The sequence below is a fragment of the Equus caballus genome, chromosome 12 (genome assembly GCF_041296265.1).
Source record: "Equus caballus isolate H_3958 breed thoroughbred chromosome 12, TB-T2T, whole genome shotgun sequence".
Lineage (NCBI taxonomy): Eukaryota > Metazoa > Chordata > Mammalia > Perissodactyla > Equidae > Equus > Equus caballus.
This window is the reverse complement of record NC_091695.1, coordinates 34,356,941-34,373,483: the sequence shown is the minus strand read 5'-3', so window position 1 is coordinate 34,373,483 and position 16,543 is coordinate 34,356,941. Positions and strand designations below refer to the sequence as shown.

The following is a 16,543-nucleotide window of genomic DNA, read 5'->3' as shown; positions in this document are numbered from 1 at the left end:
CTATACCCTCTCAGAAGGTACACATCTTCTTCTCAGTTTCCTGATGGCTGACTTCATCTCCTGGTTCCTCAGAGTGTAGATCAAGGGGTTCAGCAGAGGGGAGATGACAGTGAAGGTGACGGAGATGGCCTTATCCGTGGGGAGGGCATTGAAGGGCCGGGCATAGACATAGATACAGGGCACAAAGTGCAAGGTCACCACAGTGATGTGTGAGGTGCAGGTGGAGATGGCTTTCCTCCTGCCCTCCCCTGCCTGAGACCTAAGCGTCATTAGGATGACTGTGTAGGACACAAGCAGGAAGATAAACCACAGTGTGGTGAGCAGCCCACTATTGGAAATCATCAGTAGCTCAAGCACAAAAATGTCAGTATGGGCGAGTTTGAGGACCTGGGGGACATCACAGTAGAAAGTATCAAGAACATTGGGTCCACAGAAGGGGAGGGGCAGCAACAGGGAAATCTGCACGATGGAGTGGACAAAGCCCCCCCAGCCAGCAGGCTACAATGAGGGCAGTGCATCGCCCTCTGCTCATGATGGTCACGTAGTGCAGGGGCTTGGAGATGGCCACATAGTGATCAAATGCCATCACCGACAAAGAACATACATCCACCCCTCCAATGAGGTGGAAGAAAAATATCTGGGTGAAGCAACCATTGAAGGAGATGGTCTTTCTCTCTGACAGAAGGTCCACCAGAACCTTGGGAGCTGTGATGGAGGAAAAGCAGATGTCGGCAACAGACAAATTCTGGAGCAAAAAATACATGGGGGTGTGAAGGCGAGATTCACAGGTCACAGTGACTGTGATGAGGAGGTTTCCCAGCAGAGTTGTCACATACACCCAAAGCGGGAAAAGAAATAAGACCCAGTTCAGTTCTTGATTCTGGGTTAGGTCAAGGAAAATAAATTCTTTGACCCTGGTGCAGTTTTTCAGCTCCATTGAGTCACCTTCTTTCTCTCACTTTGTTTTCAAGCTACTCCATATGAAAATGTTTGGCTATTTAATTTGTTTTCTTTCTAAGCACTAAGAACGCAATTCAGATTGTTCCTCCTGTGGTTGCAGTGTTTACAATTTGTTGAGTTGTCCCAATTTTTGAGATTGCCTTCAGTTTCACAATCAAACCAAATTATCACATGCAAAGTTATTCAATAATTCTTTCCCTATAAATCTACTTTTGAAAATAATATCATTTATGTTCAGTAGTTAAAATTCCATAGCATATTTTATTTTATTGATTTATTATAGTTTTTAAATTTTATCATTATTTTTTATTCCACACAAATTTATTGAATGTCCGGAATTGTCTGAAGCATTATATACAAAGATAAGGAAGACATGGCTCCAGCCATTGAGGACTTATTGTTCACAAATTCAATATTCATATTAGCAAATATTCTGGTGACTTCAAGAGGTCTTGCTTTTCTGAATAAAAGGATGTCATTCAGTTTCTTATTGCAATGTTTCTCTGGCATGAGTCATTTTCCTTGCTGTGGGCAGTTTTACATTGAATTTCTTAAAATTGCAGATTGTTCCACGTAGGTAGCTCATTATTGCGATTTCTTTATACTAATCAGATTGTTTGATTAACAATTATTTTAAGATAATTAAAATTTATGACTGGGAAACACATTGAAACAATATGTAAATCCTAATCTCAAAGAATATCTTTACTTTCTTTTATTGAGATAAAAACACTTAAACATGAGACCTACCTTCTTAACAAGATTTTAAGTGCATGAAACTGTATAGCTACAATATTGTACAGCAATTCTCTACAGCTTATTCATCTTCCATAATGTGATGTGATCCTTGCTTGAGTGTCAGGGAGAGAATAAAGACAGTGACCTACTTTTTAGAGGTGGTTCATACTATATCAACCACACTCTCCTCTGTGTCTTTCCATTTGTGGATCTAAGCTAAGAGAGTGGAGGGATCCCACAGCAGTGAGAGATGATGGTATCATTAGAATAATGCCTTTGTTTTTTGGTGAGGATGATTGACCCTGAGCTAACATCTGTTGCCAAGTGGAGCACGCGAACTTAACCACTGTGCAACAAGGCTGGCCTCAATAACGCCTACTTTTAATAAGCTGTTATCGATCATTCTTAGGAAATTTTACAATTATTATTTGTTCCACCTTGTTCTTAGAAAGTGAACACTTCTTGCAATTTCAAATGTATTTGGATAAGTTGGACCACATTCTCAAAGTGTTTGCAGGCTAACACAAGTGGATGATTTGTATAAATTGATGGACATATTGCAAGATAAACTGTGAAATGTGTCATGAGAGAAGTAGAGGTAGATTTGGGTGGGATAGGAGATATCATGATTTCCAGCAGTAAAAATGGGTACTATTTTTTTTGAGGATTTAGTATGAGTGAAGACTCAAGAAAAGTTGACTTATTCAATTTCCCCACCATACTTTAGTAAGTATTAATGTTATGGTTGTGTTCTTATGGAATATATAATGTATCTATATTTTGTTGAAAGGAAGGAAGTGATGGAAGTAGGAAGGAATAAACTATTTTTACTCCCTTCAATCTTATATGTATAGGATCTAATTTTGTATAACAGGAATATTTGATAGAGTCTGTCTGAAGATAAGAATTTGGCTGAAAGGGGCTTTGGAAACCCAATTTACATTGACTTTGTTCTCAGGTGGACTCACCAACAAGCAGCTCAAAGGATCACAGCAAATGAATGATGCCTTCTCTCACACTGAATGGACCACATTTCTGAATCCCTCTTCACACATCACCTCTCTTCCAATAGTTAACACCCACCTTTGTTGTTCCTGTCACTGAGAAGATCATTTTGGCTTTGAAGCATTTAATATAGCTGGAAAATATCAAAGTCAAACTATTTGTACATAATCAATCATGACAACTCAATTTCACTATCCATAACCTTTATATTAGCTAAAAGCTTAATGTCTTTACCTCACACCTTTGACCAAAACACCAACTACAAATAGTAAGTTATTAGATACAGAGCAGAACAGAACACTGGTGACTTTAATTCTTGAAAGTTTTGTTTGTGAAAGCAGAGCGTCTTGGAAGACTAAATATCTTAGTGTCTTTACTCCCCTTTCAGGAGAGAAAGGGCAGATTCAAAGAAATCACAGTTTCAAGAATTTCCACTGTATCCCTGTCTTATGTACAAATCCCTCAGTTTGAGGCTTAATATAAAACTTACAAAGGGAGTGTTATTGGACGAGAAAGTGGAAGTTGGTGCCTGATTCTGCTGTTGGTGATGAGGTTTCAGTGGGAGTTATTAAGAAGCTACTGAGACATGTTCATGTGTAAACACACATACACACACACAGATGGACACATTTTGGTTGGTGTCCAAATTATTTAGAGGCAGTAGAGGAAATCTGTTTATCCATCGCTCAATTAGAACTATTTTAAAATGTGCCAAATACTGTGCCCAAGAGACTACAGGGTCCAATTTTCATTGCTTGTAAAGCTCAGAGGACACTATATAGAAATGAGTTTCAATTTGACTCTCAAAAACCTAGAAGAGAACTGGACCTAAAATCCTTTGCTCCTAGTCTAGTTTCTAATTATACGCAGAATTGTTATAGTCTCATGATGTTGCTACAAGTCTCCACATGTAGAGAAACATGACTTAGATGATATTTCAGGAATGCAATTTTTCCTGTTTTCCAATGCTCTATTCATATGGAATCTCTCGATGTGGATTACTGCTAGATGAGTTATGTTATTATAACTGTCTACAATATTACAATAGTTACTCATTATTAACTCAGATTATTGAATGGTTCTTTCTTATGTAGAATGCGCTTCCACTGTTTCCAGAATGCTGACCGGTTTGGGTTTACTTGATTTTCCATTTTGTTTTAGTACATTAAACTAGTCTACACAGATTAAAAACCACATGAGACAGGTTGTATGTTTGAGATGGGTAATTCTTCTTTCTCTCCTCTTCACTTAGATATTATTGACGTGTATCATTGTGGGTGTTTAAGACATACAATTGTTGATTTGATACATTTATATGTTGCAAAATGATTATCATCATAGTGTTAGCTTACTCCTCATCACCTCACATAATTACTACTTTTTTGTGTATGGTGAGATCATTTAAGATATACTCTCAGCAACTTTCAAGTATTATTAACGATCATCACCATCTGTACATTAGATCTCCAAACGTATTCATCTTATACTTGGGAGTTTGTACACTTTCACCAACATCTCTTCATTTCATCCACCCCCCAGTACCTGGTAACCACCATTCTACTCTCTGTTTCTGTGAGTTTAGAGTTTTAGTTTACACAGATTTATGAAATAATACAGTATTTGTCTTTCTCTATCTGACTTTCTTCACTTAGCATAACACCCTCGACGTCCATCTAGTTGTCACAAATGGCAGGATTTTCTTCTTTTCATGACTGATAATATCCCATGGTATGTATACACCACGTCTTTATCCATTTATCCATCGATGGATGCTTAGACTGTTTCCATATCTTGGATATTGTGAATAATGTTGCAATGAACATCAGAGTGCCAATACCTCTTTAAGATCCTGATTTCATTTCCTTTGGATAAATAGCCAGAGATGGGATTGCTGGCTCATATGATAGTTTTAATTTTAATGTTTTGAGGAAACTCTATAGTGTTTTCCATAGTGGCTGTACCAATTCACTTTCCCACCAACAGGGCACAAGGTTTTTCCTTTTCTCCACATCTTCACCAACACCTGTTATTCTTGTCTTTTTGATGATAGCCCTTCTTACAGGTGTTAAGTGAAATCTTACAGTGGTTTTGATTTGCATTTCTCTGCTGGTTAGTGATGTTGAGCACCTTTTCATATAACTGTTGGCCATTTATATGTCTTGTTTGGAACAATATCTATTCAGGTCCTGTGCCCATTTTTATATCAAATGGTTTGTGTTTTTGCTATTGAGTTCTTCACATATTTTTGATATTAACCTCTCATCCCATATGTGATTTGCAAATATTTTCTCCTATTCTGTAGGTTGTCTTTTCATTTGTTGATTACTTTTGCTGTACAGAAGCTTTTTAGTTTGAGGTAGTTCCATTTATTAATTTTTGCTTTTGTTGCTTGTGCTTTTGGTGTAATATCCAAAAAATTATTGCCAAGGCCAATGTCAAGGAAACTTTCCACTATTTTTTCTTCTAGGAGTCTTATGATTTCAGGTTTTATACTTAAATCTTTAAACCATTCCAAGTTAATTTTTGTGAGTGGTGTAAGATAGGAGTTTGATTTCTTTATTATGCATGTTGTTATCCAGTTTTACCTGTAACATTTACTGAAGACAGTATCCTTTCCCCATTGTATATTCTTGGCTTCTTTGTTGATACTTAATTGACTGTGTATGCATAGGTATATTTCTGAGCTCTTGATTCAGTTCCATTGGTCTGTACGTCTGTTTTTATGCCAGTACTATACTGTTTTGATTATTATATCTTTGTAGCATATAGTTTGAAATCATAAGTGTGATGCCTCCAGCTTTGTTCTTCTTTCACAGGATTGCTTTGGCTATTAGTTGTCTTGTGATACTACACAAATTTTAGGATTCTTTTTCCCCTTCTGTGAAAAATGCTATTGGAATTTTGATATGGATTGCATTGAACCTGTAGATCTCTTTGGGTATCACGGACATTTTAAAATAATTCTTCTAACCCATGAGCATGGAATATATTTCCATTTGTTTGTTTCTTCTTCAGCTTCTTTCATCAATGTCTTATGGTTTTCAGTGAACAGATCTTTCACTTTGTTGCTTATGTTGGTTGTGTTTCTTACCCTTTGATGCAATTGTAAATGCAATTGTTTTCTTTTTTTTAATTGTTTTTAAACATGGTATTTCTATATATTTTATTTACATTTCATTTTTAATTTTTTTATTGTGGTAACATTGGTTTATAACTATATACATTTCAGGTGTACATCATTATATATTTTGATTTCTGTGTAGATTACAACATGTTCACTGTCCAATGACTAATTACAATCCATCACCACATGCATGTGCCTAATTGTCCCTTTCACCCCCCTCCCTCCCCGCCTTCCTCTCTGCTAACCACCAATCCAATCTCTCTTTCTATGTGTTTGTTTTTCATTGTTTTTATCTTCTACATATGAGTGAGATCATACAGTATCTGACTTTCTCCCTCTGACTTATTTCACTTAGCATAATACCCTCAAGATCCATCCATGTTGTCAAAGATGGCTGGATTGAATTGTTTCTTATGGCTGAGTAGTATTCCATTGTGTATATATACCACATCCTCTTTAGCCGTTCATCCTTTTTGGGGCACCTAGATTGCTTCCAAGTCTTGGCTATTGTAAATAGTGCTGCAATGAATATAGGGGTGCATGAATATCTATGCATTCGTGTTTTCGTATTCTTTGGATAAATACCCAGCAGTAGAGTGGCTGGATCATATGGTAGATCTATTTTCATTTTTTGAGGAATCTCTGTACTGTTTTCCATAGTGGCCGCACCAGTTTGCACTCCCACTAGCCATGTATGAGAGTTCCCGTCTCTCCACATCCTCTCCAACACTCATTGTTTCCTGTCTTGTTAATTATAGCCATTCTGATGGGAGTGAGGTGATATCTCATGCTCGTTTTGATTTGCGTTTCCCTGGTAGTTAATGACATTGAACATCTTTTCATGTTCCTGTTCGCCATCTGTATATCTTCTTTGGAGAAATCTCTGTTCAGATCTTTTGCCCGTGTTTTAATTGTGTTGTTAGATTTTTGGTGTTGAGATGTATGAGTTCTTTATATGTTTTGGATATTAACCCCTTAATAGATACAGGGTATGCAAATATCTTCTCCCAGTTGTTAGGCTATCTTTTCGTTTTGTTGATGGTTTCCTTTGCTGTTCAGAATCTTTTCAATTTGACATAGTCCCAATTGTTTATTTTTTCTGTTGTTTCCTTTGCCTGTTCAGACATAGTACTTGAAAATATGCTGCTAAGACTGATGTCTAAGAGTGTACTGCCTAGGTTTTCTTCTGGAAGTTTAATAGTTTCAGGTCTTTAATCCATTTTGAGTCCACTTTTATGAATGGTGTAAGATAGTGGTCTACTTTCATTCTTTTGTATGTGTATTTAATTATGACATATTTTCTGAGCACCTCCATGTTCTAGACCCTGTGGTTCTAGAGATCCTAAAAGCAAAGAATTCCATTTTCCCTCTTGTCTCATTCCCAATGTCATTTCTGAAACCTTGTCTCACTATAGGTCTATGGATAGTCTCACTTGGATATATGGCACACCTCCCACTTAAAATGTCTAAAATAGATGTGAGCATTGTTATCAAGAATTAAATACTTTCCGTTTGTAGCTGGCACTATCATTCTCCTTGTCACAAGGGCTCAGTTTATCTGAATTATCTATGACACTCTCCCTTACCTCCTCTTCCTTTCTTGTTGGTCTTTTGTAACCCTTCTTGAACAAATAACTTTTAGGTTTCTTTCATGATTTCCAATGATTTTTCATAGTTTATTTATTTATTTACTTATTTTCAGATGTACATCATAATATATTTCAAATTCTGTATAGATTACATCATGTTCACCACCCTAAAACTAATTATAGTCCATCCCCTCACATGTGAGTCTAGCCACCTCTTTTGCCCTCCCCCCTCTCCCCTTCCCCTATGGTAACCACCAATCCAATCTCCAATGCTATGTGTTTGTTTGTCATTGTTTTTATCTTCTACTTATGAGTGAGATCATATGGAATTTGACTTTCTCCCTCTGACTTATTTCATTCAGCATAATACCCTCAAGGTTCATCCGTGTTGTCACAAATGGCTGGATTTCATCATTTCTTATGGCTGAGTAGTAGCCCATTGTGTATAAATATCACATCTTCTTTATCCATTCATCCCTTGATGGGCACCTAGGTTGCTTCCGTGTCTTGGCTATTGTGTATAATGCTGCAATGAACATAGGGGTGCAAGTATCTTTATGCCTTTGTGTTTTCAAGTTCTTTGGATAAATACCCAGCAGCAGGATAGCTGGATCATATGGTAGATCTATCCTTAATTTTCTGAGGAAACTCCATTCTGCTTCCCATAGTGGTTGCACCAGTTTGCACTCCCACCAGCAGAGATTTCTCCAAAGAAGATATGCAGATGGCCAACAGGCATATGAAAAGATGTTCAACATCATTAGCTATCAGGGAAATGCAAATCAAAACTACAACGAGGTATCACCTCACTCCAGTCAGAATGGCTATAATTAACAAGACAGGAAACAAAAAATGCTGGAGAGAATGTGCAGAGAAGGAAACCCTTATTTTTCCTAGTTTTTTTCTAGAAACTTGCAGTCCCTGCCCTGATATTAACAAAGGTGTGCAATTCCTTCCTCTTGTGTGTAGGCTGGACTAGTGACTTGCTTCTGGAAGAGAATATATAAAAAGTGACAGGATGCCACTTCCAAGAGTCTTCTTTCCTGCTAACACATTCTCTTCTGATTTGATTGTTCCCTCTGAGGAAGGAAGCCGCCATGTTGGAGAGACCCACAAGACCAGAACCTGAGGAAGGCCTCCAGCCAACAGCCAGTAAGGAACTGAACCCTCAGGCCAATAGCTTTTGATTCTGACCAACAACCATGTGAGTGAGCTTGGAAGTAGATCCTTCCTCAGTTAACCTTCATATGACACTGCAGCTCCCAGCTGACACCTTGACATAGCCTTGTGAGTGACCCTGAAGGAGAAGACTTAGCTAAATCTTACCTCATTCCCCACCACGCAAACTGCAACTTAAGAAATGTGTGTTGTTATAAGCCACTACATTTTGCATTGATATGTTATGCAGCAATAGATTACTAATACAGTACTAAATTAATAGTTTGCTTTATTGAATAAGAGTAATATTGACAACATTACCTTTCAGACTTGAAAGAACAGTCACACAACAACAATAACAACAACAAAACTCTGAAGATCCCTCCAGCCTATAGTTTTGTGACTGGAACTTCATGATGCTTAGAAATAGTTTCTGTTTTGCTGACTATCCTAGAGTCTGAGAAATAAAGTTTCAATAACCTAAACATTCTTTGAATTTCTCGAACAAGTCCATAACAGCAGGATTGCTCCTAAACCAGCCAGTTTGTCTGTATAGATACATTTATTTGCTTATGAAAAACATTGTGGAAGTTTAAAGCCAACCTCTCTTATATAGAAAAAAGTCACAGATGGTAGGAGCAAATACATGCAACCTTTGTACGATAAGCTAGAATCAGTGTAATATCTAATAGTTCCCTAAGAAAATGTCTCCACCTGGAGAAAAATATAGATTAATCCAAATAATTACTTGGTGTCATGTTGCAAGACAAGTAAATTTAATGGTGTTGTCCTGAATTCCATGCTTTTTATCACTGTGTGTGATCAGATTGTTTTGCCTGTGTAAACAGTCCAAGGCAGCTTCCTGGGCAGCTTTTGCTGGGTTTCTGTCATTTGTACATCCTATACTTGGGAACATAAACTCTGATTGTATAGATCATTGGTTGCTTAAAATTCCGCCTAGTCACAAAGGTTATGCTTGAGGTCAAGTCAACAGAGAGATAAGAAAAAGGCATCAATGTGAAAAGTAGGGAGGATCTGAAGAACAGTGATGCCAGAGGAAACATGTAGCCAGGTGGTAAATAGTCATTTGGTCTGCAGATGGATACAGCTGAAGACAAATGTATGTCTTTATTTAATTTTATGCTTGGGGAAGTATGTCAAATATTAGAAAATAATCCAGAAAATGTTTCAGTGATAGACATAAAGTAGAGCACATGAAGGAGCAATCAACAAAGAAGATGACACTCATCTCTACAGGAGCTTCTGCATGATTAAATATTGGTTTATAACTAGCTTATAGAAAGTATGAGGATAAGTGAAGCTTGTCTTCTTGATGAGTCTTCTTTGGACACTGTCCTCCAGCGTTCTATATTTTGGATCCTGACCTTCTATCCTATTATCATCCTATTTCCCAGGCTTACCTTGATCACCTTTCCCTTCCTTTCAATTAAGTTTCCTTTCTTCATATCTTCTTCATTTCAGTTTGGTTCTCTGTGAATTCCAAGGTTCCAGTAGTACTTCCAGCAAACATTTCTAGGTGTTAAGAGAATCCTTTTAGAGACAAAGTCTTAGTCTTTGTCATGTAATCCAATTGTTATTTCTTAGTAATGAGTCACATATGTGGAAGAGATCACTGGAGTTCATCATTATTCATGTTCTCCTCTTTTTACTGGGAACAGAGTAGGATTACATTCTCCAGGCTCCCTTGCAGTCAGTTGAGGCCATATGACTACGAGCTGTCCTACGGAATGTGGTTCAAAAGTGACACACATTACTTTCAGAATGCCCTATAACTACCCTCCCCCTTCTCCCCATAATTCTCAATCCTCTTTCCTTTTCTCCATTTTCTGGATGAATGGAGAGGTTTCTGAGGATTTAGAGAGAGCTGGAGTCCAGGATGGAAGAAAAAGATCCTGTTGCTCCTAATTATTGCATGCAATAGCTCTTTCTGAAGACCAGCATTAGTGGGTGACATGAGCAGTAAATAAACTTTTACTGTGGTTAACAACTTCAATTTGGACATTTTTGTCACAGCATTGATGTGTCTGATTAATACATGAGTGCCAGCTTCTGTGGCTTCAGCTTTATCATGATGGGAGACATTGAACAGTAAAGTCAACGGATTGCCACAAAATACCAGCTGGATTATTAGATAAACCTTCTCCTAGCACCATTCTCATTCCTTTTATTTCACAGAGACTAGAAAATTCTGATTTGTTGATTAAATCTTCATGCTTTTATTACCCTTACTTTTCCTTTTAATGAGGTGTAAAGAAGTTTCGAGGTCTTTATGTGAGAGACTATGAGAACCACGAAAAAGAAATCTTAATTGTGTGATGTGCTGGAGGTGGTAACTCATGCTATGGTGGTAATCATATTTTGATATATGTTTATCAAATCAGCATGTTGTACACCTTAAACTTACGCAATGTTACATGTCAATTATATCTCAACAAAGCTGGGAAAAAAAACCCCAAAATCAAAAAGCAGAAACAATGAGAAATTTGGGCTTGTCCAGTCTGTGATTGGGATAATTCTTCTATGTAATTGGGAGTCAGTTGCTTCCCAAGGGAGTGCCTAGCACCTGTCTTTGGTTAAGGCTTTCACCAGTCCAGGTGAGCTGTCACAGCCTCTACTCATCAGTCTTACTTCTTTATGAATATTCCCACTTACAGCATTACCTCCTTCTGCCCCAGAGGAAACCATGGCCTTGGAATGATTTGGGGATCCTCTCTCCAATAGAAATCAAGGATTTGCATTGCTCAGGAGACCGCAGAAGGAGTTCTTCTTTCCAAACTTTTCTTTCAATGGTATTGACTTCATGAGTGTACTACCTCGTGACTACAATGAACTGACTGTCGCATAATGTGGCACACACTTATACCATTCTCTCCCTCTGCACATAGTGATTTCTTTGCTTGGATTGTCCCTCTCTGCCTTTATTCCCTTACTCTCAAATGTCTTCTGAAGTTCTTAAGTAAAGTGCCTACAATATTTCCACAGCACTTGGTTCATATCTTCATTAAAGCATCTTGGAGTATGCATGTAGGTCAGTGACTATCTTTAATCTTCCTGCAGCAGTCTGAATCTTACCACTTTCAGGCATATAATATGTGTTCTGTCAATATTTGTGGGATGAATAATTGAAAGTGGGTAGTGGAAGACATGAATGGGTTTCACCTTAAATAGCATCACCAATAGGTCCCCAGCACGTACTATAGGATCAGCCTCTTTTAAGATGCCATGGTATCCATAGATGCCCATTTGTTTTTCACATTAAGTTGATCTCTTGCCATTTTGAGAAAGTGATATTTAAAATCTATCTTTAAATTTGAGTGTTGTCTCATCCTTATAGAATTTAAACCCTTTCTGAATGCCGTAGTTGTTTCTTTGGCTTCCTCATGGATGACTTCATTTCCTGATTTCCCAGGGTGTAGATCATAGGATTGAGCAAAGGAGAAATGATAGTGAAGTTGAAAGAAATGGCAGTATCTGTGGGGAAGGCAGTGAAGATCCGGGTATAGATATAGATGCAGGGCACAAAGTGTAGGGTCACCACAGTGATATGTGAGGTACAGGTGGAGATGGCTTTCCTCCTGCCCTCTCCAGTATGAGATCTCAGTATCATCAGGATGACTGTGTAGGATATGAGGAGAAAGAAGAATATAAACCAACTAAGTAATCCATTATCAGAAATCATCAGGAGCTCCAGAGTGAAGGTGTGAGTGCAGGTAGGTTTGAGCACCTGGGGGACATCACAGTAGAAAGTGTCAAGAACTTTGGATCCATAGATAGGGAGGGGCAGCAACAGGGAAATCTGCATGATGGAGTGGACAAAGCCCCACACCTAGGAGGCCACAACCAGGCTAGCGCATCGTCCCCTACTAATGACAGTCATATGATAGAGGGGTTTTGAGATGGCTATATAGCGATAAAATGCCATCACAGAGAGAAAAAACATCCACACCTCCCAGAAGGTGGAAGAAGAACATTTGAGTGACACAGCCATTGAAGGAGATGGGTTTTCTCTCTGATAGAAGATCAGCTAGGACCTTAGGAGCTGTGATGGAGGAAAAGTGGGTGTCAAGAACAGATAGACTGCAGAGCAGGAAGTACATGGGAGTGCGAAGGTGAGATTCGCAGGTAACTGTAACCATGATGAGGAGGTTTCCCATCAGAGTTGTCACATACACCAAAACCAAGAAGACAAATAAGACCCAGCTTAGTTGTTGAGACTGCGTAACTCCCAGGAAAATAAATTCTTTCACTGTGGTATAATTTCCCTGCTCCATTTGGTCACAGATACTTTTTGAAAGGAGATCTTTGCAAGAAATAACAGTGCAGTTAAAGAAAGTGTTGTGAAATCTACTGTTATCTTTTCTGTCACTTGAGTTTGGTGTTTTCCTGGGGAGGAAATTCATTTTCTATGTATGGTTTGTGCCTGCAATTCTGTATGCTTCCATTAGATGGAAGAGGACCCAGGTTTTTGACTCAGTCATCCAAACAGGTCGGTTCTCTCACTGTGGCCACTGAAATGCAGGTGACAGGTCTGTGAACCTATTCAATTGTACTTTTACTCTAAAATATGACACAAAGTAGTGAATAATAAGCCTAAGTTTTACATGAGGAACTTTGGTTCACAATAGACACCATCATGAGAATTAAAAGATAACCCACAAATGGGAAGATATTTACTATATATGTAGCTGAGAGAAGATTCACACTCAAAATATATAAAGAACTTCTACAAATCAGTAAAAAGAAGATAGATGAACAAACTGGAAAATGGAAAAAGACATGAACTGAAACTTTACAAAAGAGGATATTTAAATGCCAATTCAATTTCATTAATTATCAGGAAAATGCTCATTAAAATTACAGCAAGAAACTACAACCTACGTACCAAAATGGCTAAACTGAAAAAGATGAAAAATACCAAGTGATGGTGAAGATGTGGAACAATTGGACCTTTCATTAGTCTGCTAGTGAGTGTGTAAAATTGGCATAACCACATTGCTGTTTGATGGTATCTGCTAATATTATGTATCTATATGTTTATCTATAGATATATTTGTATCTATTTAATCATCCATCTTAGAATGGATGTGTACACATTGTTCATTCAACTCTTAGCATTGTTATATATATAGGTATACATATATCCATTGTAAGAACAATCTATTTCCCTCCTAGGTAATATGTACATATGTTATATCAGCCAGATGTATGCTAGAATATTCATAGCAGCACTGTTTGTAATTGACTCAAAATGGAAAATGACACAAATGCCCACCAACAGTAGAAAAGATAAACAAATTGTTAAATTCACACAATACTATAGAGCAATGGGAATGATCCACATACAGTGCATGAACCACATAAATGAATCTCGCAAACACAATGTCGAGGCAAATAGTCCAGGCACAAAAGAGTGTGTAATCTCTTATTTTTTTCATATAAAGAACAAGAAATATATAAAACTAAAGGGAATATGAGGGAGGCTTTTGAGGCATTGATGATGTTCTGTTTCTTGATCTGGGTGCTTGTTACAAATATACAATCAGCTTGTATGAAAATTCATGGAGCTATACACTTACATACATTTTTCCATAGGTATGTACATCATCCTTCAGTAGAATGTTAAAAATAATTAACATGGTCATCTTAATCTCACATCTAAAGAATGACTTTCATTTAAAGTGAAGTTTAATTGGCCACCCACTTCATAATGGTTTCTTATAGTTATGTTGTAATGGCCCTTACCAGCTACAACCTGAGTTACCTTTTTATCTTTCTCTCACTTGCAGACTTTAGGTCCTCCCAAGTTCTTGTGTTATTCAGGTTGCCCTGATGTCCACATGTAGTTATTTCTCAGATTCTGGTTTTAATTTCTTTCTTGTTTTTTTTTTTCATTTTGCTGCTTGGGCAAATGTTATCTCTCAAGGATTTTTTCTAAGATCCTTAAGAGATAACATTTGCCCAAGCAGCACTCTTTGTTGTTCACACAGAAGAATAAGATAGGAGACCCCTTTCTGATTCCATTGTCTTCAGTTCACATTATCTCAGTCTACCCCTCTTTGATGTTTATGTCAACAGTACAGAGTGATAAGAGTAAATGATAATGATTGTAGAAGATTTCAGGTCTCTGGAATCTGAGAAGTAAGAATTCCCCACACTATATTTACCATGGCTAGAAAGTGGAGAAATTATCCTCAAAGGAGTCTTCGGTTAATTTGGCATGTAGAAATATATTTTAATTAATGATAGCAGCCCGCTCTAGAATCTTTCTTTTGGATATTGGAATGATATGTCAATGGTTTCAAATCTTCTGCTCAGGAAACCACTGTGACAAGCCTAATAGCTTCCTGTGTTGCCTGTGCTCTCCCTTCCTCCTTTCTTTTTCTCCCCTGTTTCCTTTACTTTTTTCTCTTTTCTTTCCTTCATTGTTCCTTTGTCTAGATAATATTTTTATGATTGTATTAGGGTTCACCAGAGACACAGAACCAGTAGGATATATATGGATGTATAAAGGAAAATTATCGTGAAGAACTGGCTCACATGATTGTGGAGGCTGAGAAGTCCCATTATCTGTGGTCTGCAAGCTGGAGACTCAGGAAAGCTGGTGGTGTAATTGAGTCCTAGTTTGATGGTCTGGGAACCAGGGGAGACTATGGTGTAAATCCCAGTCTGAGGGCAGAAGATGAGATGAGATGTCCTAGTTCAAGAAGCGAGGCAGGAAAATGGGGATGAACTTCTCCTTCGTCCACCTTTTGTTCTATTCAGGCCCTCAACAGGTGATGTCTGCCTTTGTTGAGGAGGAAATTAATCTGCTTTACTTGGTCCATCAATTCAAATTCTAATCTCTCACAGCCAGAAATAATGTTTAATCTGGGCACCCTGTCGCTCATCAAGATAACACATAAAATTAACTGTCATAATGACATTCAGATGGTCTTTTTGAGGGAAAGGTGACTCAAATATAGATCCTTTCCTCAGGGGGTTTACAGTTAAGCCAATAAGAGTGTTGCAGGCTGTGGAGTCAGCAGAAAGAAAAGTGAGGAGTTACAAAATCAAGGGGATGTATAGGAAAATAGTCCCATTTGGGCAAAAATGTTTGTAAACTCCATCCAGGAGGTGTGCTGAACAGTATCATGTCTCCTACTTGCATTTTGGATACACAGGTGTGGATTATCTGGAGCTTTTAAGCAATTTAGGTTTTACCACTTTCTAGTTGGTGTGACCTTGGGTAAGTTACTCAATACTTGTACCAAACCAAGGAGAAATATATGTGAGGTTCACAGGACAGGACTTGGAATCAGTTCTCAGCCTGCACCACTATAATTTATCTACAACGTCATGATAATGAGACCTACCTGATACGCATTGTGCTCTAAGGAGTAGGTGAGATTGTATGTCTGTTTAGGAAACTGAAAGCAGCTGAGGAATCTGATCTTGCCAATCTCATCAGCCCCAGGTGAGTGCTTCTTTCCTTACACATGCCAGGCTCACCTGTGGGGGCTTGTCTGAGATCGGCTCATCTTGCTCTTGACCCTGTGTTTCAAAGTCCTCTTCTCAACACTTTGGAGAAAGTGGGAAATGCTCTTCTCTTCTGGGGATGTTTTCCTTTTCCCTGAGGGATTTGAGGCAAGACATATCTTCCAAAAATCAAAGTATTGTTATCACACACCTGCTTATAAACATAAATAAAATTTTCTTTGGAGTTGTAAATATAGATATTTATATTATCAAACTTTACAGAAAGAAAATAAATTATAATCCCTAAATGCAAATCCAGTTATCTGTCTATCAGGCCGCTGGAGCGGGGGAGGCTCCATGAAACTTTCAAGGTCTCTGCATTATGGAAATGTGGGCAGAATGATGGAGCTCTGCTTTGCTATTTTCCTTGCTTTAAGAAAACATTTGTGGAGTGATTCTTATGCAAACTGCTTAATTTTATCACCTCCAAAAC

General features: G+C 37.9%; 1 pseudogene; it reads right to left on the bottom strand.

Moving 5' to 3' along the window:
* LOC138916526 (olfactory receptor 4D10-like) lies at positions 1 to 937 on the bottom strand (annotated as a pseudogene).
* Between the last annotated feature and the right edge of the window lie 15,606 nt (positions 938 to 16,543).